The following is a 9,755-nucleotide window of genomic DNA, read 5'->3' on the forward strand; positions in this document are numbered from 1 at the left end:
CATAACGTAGCTATAAACCCCACACACTAGTCTGCAAGCCTCTAAGAGTAGTAAAGATTGGTGGGACAGGGCCCCAGCCTACCCATGAGAATATATACAACAAAAGTTAACAAACCTCCCAACTCTGGCAGCTCTGGAGGAAAGGGGCTGACCAACCGGATAAAAGTAAATCCTGCTGATAAGGAGGTCTACTCGGTCGTCTGTCAGGACCTGCATGCATGAATGCAGCGCCCCAAGGCAATGGGGCGTCAGTACAAAATAATGTACAGAGTATGAAAGGCAATAGACTATGATGAGGTATCCTGATATACTGGAATAATCTGATAAATAAATTAAGTATAAGATAATTATACTGACCTGCTTCTAAATCTAAATTTATCAAAAATAATAAAACAACAACCTAACCAAGCCCCCATAAGCTCGGTAGGTACAAACAGCACACAAGACCACCTACTCAGGCCCCCATAAGCCCGGAAGGTGCCAATCAGCCTGTATACCCCTATCGGTAGTCTCCTAGCCCCGCAGGCAGTCACATAGCCCTCTTAGGCATCAACATAGCTTATAGACATCGCATAGCCCTCTTAGGCAACATCATGGCCATGTAGGGAATACATAACCTTCTTAGGCTTCAATATATATCCCTGTAGGCAACTCATAACCCTTCTAGGCATCAATATAGCCCCGTAGGTAACTCATAGCCCTTCTAGGCATCAATATAGCCCCGTAGGCAACTCATAGCCCTTCTAGGCATCAATATAGCCCCGTAGGCAACTCATAGCCCTTTTAGGCATCCATACAGCCCTGTAGGCAGAACATAACCCTGCTAGGCATAGATCACATTCCTGCAGTTAACAACAATAGCCCAAAGGCAACAATAACAATCCAACAGCTAAAAGTGAGCAATTTAGTTATAGGCAACTTATACAATTAGCCTCTAAGTCATGTCCAACATACGAATGTTACTACTGAATAAGAATCCCGATAAGAGAGGATTATACGCACTAGAGCAACCAACAATCAACAATGATGGCTACAAGTATACAACGATAACATCTCAATTACATTGCTCCTAAGCTTTGAGGAACATGCCATAGGAAGAGAATAGCCTTAACATACCTTTTTTCGCTAAATTCACGTCGCCTAAAGACTTTAACTCGTTACTCCCTCGATACTACAACAAGGTAGGACCGTAATCAACACATAAAATAAAAGATACCATGACAATACAATAAAAGATATGTGTTTCCGTCGCAAATTGCTATTTGGTGCTTATAAAAGCTAGAGTCGATGAAAGAAGGGTCTTACCTCGATCTTAGCTTCGTAATTCACCTCAAAACCTTTAAATATATTCAAACCCCTGCTGTCCCAACATTAAAATGTGATATGCTACGCAATCGATAAAACAAATTATACCACGATGATGAGCCCAACGCGTAGAACAACTTTCGTCAAGAACTTACGTCGAGAAAATCGATATTTTACTTGATCCTAAAAATGGGTTTCTATGTTTTCTCTGTATAATTAGCTTAAAAATGAAGAAAAAACGCGAAGAAGAAGATATATACACTTTCCACCGACCTAGGGCCCCACCTCACGCGCCTGCTTGCGCAGTCCCACGAAAATGCGAATATCTCTCTATTCTGAAGTCGTATGAATGAACGGTTTGATGCGTTGGAAACTAGACTCGTAGACCTTCGATTCAATAGTTTGTGGGCCCCATAAATCTTTATAGATTGGGAGAAAACCTCCAAGACATTTGACCCAAATTTCAGAGAAATCTTTAAGAAGGAAATTACGATAACTTCCGCCAACTTTTATTTTGCCACTTACCTAACTTGAGATGCAACACCTGAACACTTAAAATAGGACATACCACATCATTCTTAATTTATTACTCACCCTCCTTGTCTTTCCACGAATATACGAGTTAATTTAGACGTTTTGAAAAGTCGGGGTGTTACACACTTAGTCGATTAAAGCCCTTATCAAGGATATCTTTCAACTGTTCTTTCAGCTCTTTCAACTCTGTTGGAGCCATTCTATATGGCAAAATAGATATTGGACCATTATCAGAAGAATATCTATATCAAAGTTTATCTCTCTCTCAAGAGGGACTCCAAGTATATCATCAGAAAAGACTTCGAGAAACTCACTCACAATTGGAACTGACTCAATAGGAGGTGTCTCAACACTAGAGTCATTAACTCGGACTAAGTGATAGACACAACCCTTGGAAACTAACTTTCTTGCCTTAAGGTATGAAATGAAACGACCCTTAGGCATTGTTGAACTACTACTCCACTCTATAACTGGCTCATTAGGAAACTTGAACTTGACAACTCGAGTTCTACAATCAATGGAGGCATAACAAGCATGAAGCCAGTCCATACCCATAATGATATCAAAATAAACCATGTCTAACTCAACTAAATCAGCCATGGTGCTCTTGTGATTGATGAAAATGGTACAATCACGATAGACTCACTCAGCTAGAATAGACACCCTAACAGGTTTAGAAACACAAAAGGGCTCACAAAATTTCTCAGGAAGAACATCAAATTTGATTGCAACACAAGGAGTCACAAAGTTAAACTTGCTCCTGGGTCTAGCAAAGCATATACATAAAGAGTAAAGACTTTAATCATACCAGTGACAACATATGGAGAATTCTCTTACTCTTGACGACTCGTGACAACATATAGGTAGTTTTCTTTTCCACCTACCCCTGAAGTAGCTCCTCTAGATGCAGCTCTGTCTGGTGGAGCAACTGATGAATATTTGGCTCTATTGCCCTGATTCCCATTACATTGTTGGTTCTTAGGGCACTGTTTAATGAATTGACCCTCTTGACCACACTTGAAAGGACCAGTGGAGCCATCACAAAACTTACCCGAGTGGTTCCTACCACACTTACCAAATGCAGGAGCCCAGTTACCTCCTTTTGCTACACTACCTTGAGACTATACAGGTCTAGCTCTGAAGTGCTATGATTTCTAACTATTGTACTCACCTTTTTTTCTGGGTGCAGGTGCACTAGCAGATGATGGAGCAGGTCCCTTTTGCTTTTGTTTAAAGGAAGAACGGTTCACATTACTCATTTGCTTCCCAGACTCATTCCCTATCTTAGCTTTCTTATTTCTAAGCTCTTTCCTATCCCTCGGCTTCTCTTACTCAACCTGCTGCACATAAACAATCAACCTTGTTATATCCATGTCCCCTATTAACATAGATGTCTTACCCTCTTTGCTTGACAGACGGGACAACCCCAACAATAAATATACTTATCGTGCTCCTCATATCTGCTGCCATATCCGGAGCTAAAGTAATGATACAACGTCTTGCCCACGCTGCCAGAACTGTCCTATACCTTGCCATGATATAAAATGCCTCAACTAAGCGGATCCACTAGTCTATGCTAAAAAGTACTAAGGAATCATCTAAAAAGTATGACCTTTTGTTACCAACGATGGCTTCATGGTTTATGAAAACTTGAGTTATTATGAACTTTTCCCCATATCGGTGCTCAATACTATTCCCATCATATACTCAGCTAATATGTTTTAAAAACAAAAACTATTTCAGTGGTTTGAGGTAATTAATCAAAACTAGCTTAAAAGCTCTCTTGGAAATCGGTGTTTCCTTTCTAGTTTAAAAGTGAAAACATTTCAACTCTTGGGAATACTTAGTTCCCATATAATCTTTTGAAGAAATAAACTTTACTCTTACTCTTTACTCAACTCAAAACTCAATCCTTAAAACAAAGTTAAAACATTTGTAAAAGACTTTTGGAAGACTCTATGAACTTCTCTTGACTCGACTCTAAACTTTCATTGAATTGAATTATGGATTCAAGGCTCATGATCTCATGTTTATGGATGATTTCATAATGTTTAGACCTACCTTAGAGTGTAGAAATAAACTAGAAAACTTAGGTACATTTCTAGGGAACTCAAATGGAAAGAAGTGGGAAAAGGTGGAAGACATGGCATCCCTGGTGCTCTAAGTGGCACGGGGTGCCAGAGGGCAAACTTCAGAAGATGGGTTGGGGCAAACTTACAAGCGCGACGCCCCTGCCCAAACTTTAGAGGTCCCTTTGGGCAGCTCTGAGTGGTGCGGCGCCCAATCCCCCTCTCCAGGTTTTTTGATGAATTTTCTTGCTCATTTTTCAACTGTAAACCCTCTAGCTTCAATTGGTTCCTTTCCCAAACACTTAGGTTCGACTATATAACCAAAGTACGTAAGAATATACTCAAAACAACATCTAATCTCATGAATCAAACTCAAGAAACTTCTCAACAACTCCAACAACAACAACACACAAGAATTTAAACAAATTTCCTCAAGAACTCATAATCTTTTCTTTCAAGAACACAATTATGCTGAATTGAATCATGATTGGAGTGTGGGTGAACTAACCCAATGCTATGTGATCTTACATACCTCGTAGGGATCACCCCTTGATGTAATCCACGATCTTAGCTTCAAGAACTTGAGGATTCCTTGTCTCTTCTCCTCTTTTCTCCTCTTCTTTTCTCTTCTCTCAAAACCCGAACTCTTTTTTATTAAACGTAAATTGAACCAAATCAGTATAGACCCCATCTTAATTACCAAAAATGAAATTTATTAATTGGGTATGGAAAAGACCAAAATACCTTTCTAAAATCCAGTTTTGACTTTTCTTATCTAGAAAGTGTTGGAAAGATATTTCAAAGATCTTTCCTACGGTATATGGTAGCACAACTAACTCATTTTGAGCTAGGAGTTATGGTCGTTTGAAGTTGACCCAAAACTCAAACTTAACATAACTTAACCAATTTTCCAAATTTTTCATTCTTTCCAAAAATGACTTTTTCTAATTCTAGCTCTTTCTAGTTCTTTCAAATAGCAATGTGTTACAAGATTATTCTTTGGTCAAATTCAAACAACCATAACGTTCAACACATTAAGAGTTAGGTGGCCCATGAGCTATCAAATTGAAGATCTCTAAGTCCTCTTTCCAATGCCGCTTATTTTGGTAAATTCCAAATTAGAATGAAGGAAATATGCTTGTTTGAGTGCAGCCTGTCTAGTTAAGGCAATCCATCTATTTTAAGAAGGGGTATTTTTGTCTTTTCCTTACTCCCACTAGCCCAGCTCATTTTTCTAAATTGTTTAGTGTTCAAAAGTGATTAGAATCAGTTTTAGTCATTCCTACACATGCTTAGGGTTTTTGAGAGGAGTTCAAGAAGAGAAAAGAAGAGTGTTCATGATTCTTGCGCGGTTTGAGGATTTTCGTCAATAATTTAAATCTTTCAAGGTATGTAAGTTCTCATAGTGTTGGGTTCGTTCACCCACATGACAATCATGTAATTTTGTCCCTAATTTAGTTATTGAGGTTTAATGATTTGAGTTCTTGAGGTTTTGGCTTCATCTTTGTCAACGGAGTCTTATTGAGTTCTTAAGGAGAGGGTCTTGCAAACGAGTGATTGTTTTGGTATGTTTTGAGTGGGTTTTTGATCTAAGTGTGTTTATTAAATTAATCTAAGAGAATTTTGGAGGAAATCATTTGAATCTAGATGAGTTAGGGATGGAAAATTGAGAAGAAATTTTTTGGGTTTTTTGGGAACTGCTTGGGGCGACGCACCACTAAGGCACAAAGGGGGCTAGCGCCCCTCCCCTGCAGTTTGCCAAAAATGAGGTGCTTTAGTTTAGGGGATGGCGCCCTGCGCTAGGGTCGCCTACCTTCATCCCTCTTCCGTCGTTCTTTCTGTCTGAGTTATTTTAAAACACATATTTGCTCTCTTCTTGATTTTAACTATTCAAACTACATCTAATCATCGATAAATCCTATATATCATAATCATGATCCTTGAATTCATAATTCAAATTTGTGGTAGAGTTATAAGTAAAGTTTGAGAATTGAGTCTTTTCGAGGAGTCTTCTACAATTACATATAATTTATTTCAAGACTCAAGTATGTGAGTATGAAAATTAGAAGAGTGTATTCATGAGTCTACATTATTATTGAGTTGAGGTTTTCATCCCCATATTTCCGTATGAACCATATGAGTCGAGCACTCCCGAAATGAGTAGTATCATTAAGTCCTTGAGTTCTGGAGTTGTTGAATTCTGAGTATAGCTTGAGTTCTGGAGTTGTTGAATTCTGAGTATAGAGTTCTATATATCGCTATTGAAAACCTTAAATTAAGTCGTTCACGTCCATAATTAGGCATGAACCATATTTTGAGAAGTCTTTTACAATTATTTTAAATTTCTTTTATGACTTGAGTAAATGAGGATGAGGAGAGTTCAATTTCATATTTTAAAATGAGTATAAGGGAACTAACTATTCCCAAGCATGTAACACTTTTACATTTAAAACAAGAGAAACACTGATTTCTACGTGAGTTTATGAGGAACATTGAGTATCACATCTTTTAAGAGGATCTTTTGAGTAATTATCTCAAATTGAGGAAGACTTATGTTTTTAAAAATATGAGTATATATTATTAGGAGTAGTATTGAGCACCGTTATGGGGATGAGTTCAGACGACTTAAAATCCTCATAAGCCATGTCTGCCAACATGAGTAAAGGATCATATTTTTTAGATTATTCCTTATAGCTTATAAAGAATTCCTTAGTGGATCCACTTAATTGAGGATGTCCAATACTGTGGTAAGGTATTGGGCAGTTTTGGCAGCGTGGGCAAGACGTTGTATCTTCATGTTGCTCATATTGATGGTTATTTTTTAGAGAATCTCACAAATAAGAGTAATGATCTTATTATTGTATTTTCATATACATTTGAGTTAATATCTATTGTTTTAAAAGTTTTATGTATATAGCATCTTTTTTTGTTTCTTTCTTATTGAATTGAGTATTCTTGAGTTGACTTCAACATTCCTGGAGTTTGAGTTGAGTTGAGTTGAGTATTTCTTGAGTCATATTGAGTTAAAACGAGGTGTGTATGTATTTCTTATTATCAGTTCAAGCTTATACTTATGTTGCAGAGTTCCTCTTACATGCTCGTACATTCCATATATTGACGACATTTGGCATGAATTGTTTCATGATGCAGATACAAGTATTCAGGATCATCAACAGGCGTTTCATTGTGGTCAAGTGATATTCCAATCAGCTTTCGTGAGCCTTTTTATATTCCGGAGGACTTCACCTTTACCTTAAATTTAGTAGTTTTGAGATGTCCTAGGTCTTGTCCTGGTATCCTTCTATAATAGTAGAGGCTTCATAAATAGACATAATTGAGGAGTTTTCTGTATTTACTTTCGTTTTGAGTATTGTACAGACTTTCTAAAAGGTTGAATATTTAATTTCAATGAAATTTTAGGTTTAAGCTTATCTATGCTTGAGTTAGTCTTCCGCTTGTAGTCATCCAGGATGAAGGTTTTTTTGGGGACTAGAAATGGTTCTCGAGTACCGGCCACATCCAGGATTTAAACTCGGGTTGTGACAAACTTGGTATCAGAGCACAAAGTTCAAGTGTCCTAGGGTGTTTATGAAGTCGTGTCAATAGGATCTTGTTTATAGTTGTGAGGTTCCCACTTCTATAAATGAGGGACTACAGACATTTAAAAAAAGTTTCCATTCTTACGTACTCTAAATCGTGTAGTAGAATTGTGTCATAAGGAGCTTATTCAAACTCGTGTGTTTCTTAGATTCATTCGACTACCTCTCATACTCGAGATGGTTTAAAATCAAAGTTAGTTTTTTATCGATGAGGTTCTCTCAACAAAAGTCTTGAGGATTCATAAGATTGCATATGGGCTTGAGAGAAGCCTATGAGTGAGTTTAACAGTTGAGATTCGAAAGGATGCACTCATATTAATGTGAATCGTATGTTTGAGCTAAAAGCGAGTTGTGCTCTCTTCTCTAAGCCTTGTTTTAGCTAAGATCTTTATGAGGAAGTATGTTTAGTTCTTAGGTAGTATTTTCACCCAGAAAGGTAGTATTAGTTAGGAGATTATGAGAAGTAGTAGTGAAAGTCCCCAAAGTTAAAGGAAGGTATGCAGATGTTAAGTTATCCAAGAAAGGGAGATAGTGATTAGGTAAGTTATGTTACTATAGTCCTACACCTAGTCAATTATTAATGAGGAGTTTTCCCCTTATTGGTATAGACTAGGAAATGATGAGTTGTGCAGATCTCATGACAGGAAGCAGAGTAAAAGTTGCAAGTTAGGATGAGTTAGACTATGCTTTAACTAGAAATGAGCATATGATGAGGTTCCATTGTGTTTGTATCGACCAAGTGTAGGTGTTGAAATAGAAGAGCAGAAGTATTCATTAGGTGTTAGATTTAAGCATGGCTTAATATTTTAGGGGAGAGCCCATAATATTGAATGTGTCATAGAATTAATTAGGCGATGATGTGTGATGAATTAGTAAATAGGACTTAAGTTATGAAGTGGAATGTGATGGTAATTTGTGAGTATGGAGACTGCGAGGTAGGGATTGACTACCTGTCATGAGGTCTTAGTGGATGAGTGTTACTTAATATGTATCTATTAGTTGTAAGTTAGCATAGTAAGCAAGTAGTAAAATTGATATCCAGGATTCGTAATAAACATGAAGCTTGAATTGAGATAAGTGTTGTGATCAAAAGAATGGAAACATGAGGGTGATGATGTTCCTCTTGAGATTTGATCTGGTAGACTTGACATAGAATAGGTGAGGAATTGAGACATTAGCTACAATAAATATGAATGGTACAAGTGAGTGATCCTAACCTTTAGATAAGGGCAGTGAAGTGTGGCTAAGTCACAAGAGTAACAAGAGCATTAATCGATGTACCGAGATGGTATGTAATCAGACGATGTTCCAATTAAGTTATGATATTTCATGTGTGCCCAGATAATATAATTGAGTTGTCAATGTGGAATAGGATGATGTAAGCAATGTTTTTCTCTAAGAGTTAGATGAGGTGGCCTTATAAGCCAATGATAAGAAGTTAAGAGAAGCATCTTAGAAGGAGGTCTTAAGAAGGAGTCTTAGTATCTTCTTATGGAGAGTTTAGTAGCCATGAGATAAGTTTTTTCTGGAGTATTAGAGTAAGGCGATTGTAGACCAGTTTAGAGATGATGGAATAGATCTATAACTTTCAAGCATCAGTGTTAGACCTAAGGGGGAGATGATAAGATGAGGAATCAAGTCAAGTGTTGAGAATGAGATAGTTATGTCTTCAGAAAGAGTTAAGGAAGAACATCAATCCATTCATACTCTAGCGTATTCCTCAGAGTTCAGTCATTACAACATCATGATGATGTTTCTTATATAAGAATGGTTTCTATGACCTATGCTCATAGTCTTTAGAGAGATTCACATCTAAGCTCAGTTTCCATAATGAGGGGCAAAGACTTTAGCCCATTAACCTCAAGCTTAATCCATGAAGTTATGGATATCACCCTCATGATATGAACCTATGCATATAAGCATTCATGTCTCATAGTATGTTCAATATTGCAAATTCATGACTTACTCTCAATGGCTAGCAACATAATGTTATGCCATACATATTCTTATATCATATATCTCGAATGAATTGTGCTTATGATCTTTCACCCTAAATCTCCTTCAGATACCCTTTTAGTTTTGAGGATGGGGTTGATAGTAGTGGTGTGATGATAGAGAAGATGATTGTTGTTTCTTATTGTGATACTAATGGTGTGTTTATTGCATCTAAGGTTATGAATGCGGAGGGAGAAGGAGATAAGGTTTTACGATAAGTAGTAAGTCAGATTCCTGGTAATAATTAATGCAT

This window comes from Solanum verrucosum, unplaced genomic scaffold (assembly GCF_900185275.1).
Source record: "Solanum verrucosum unplaced genomic scaffold, falcon-dt-bn FXZP01000250.1, whole genome shotgun sequence".
Taxonomy (NCBI): Eukaryota; Viridiplantae; Streptophyta; class Magnoliopsida; order Solanales; family Solanaceae; genus Solanum; species Solanum verrucosum.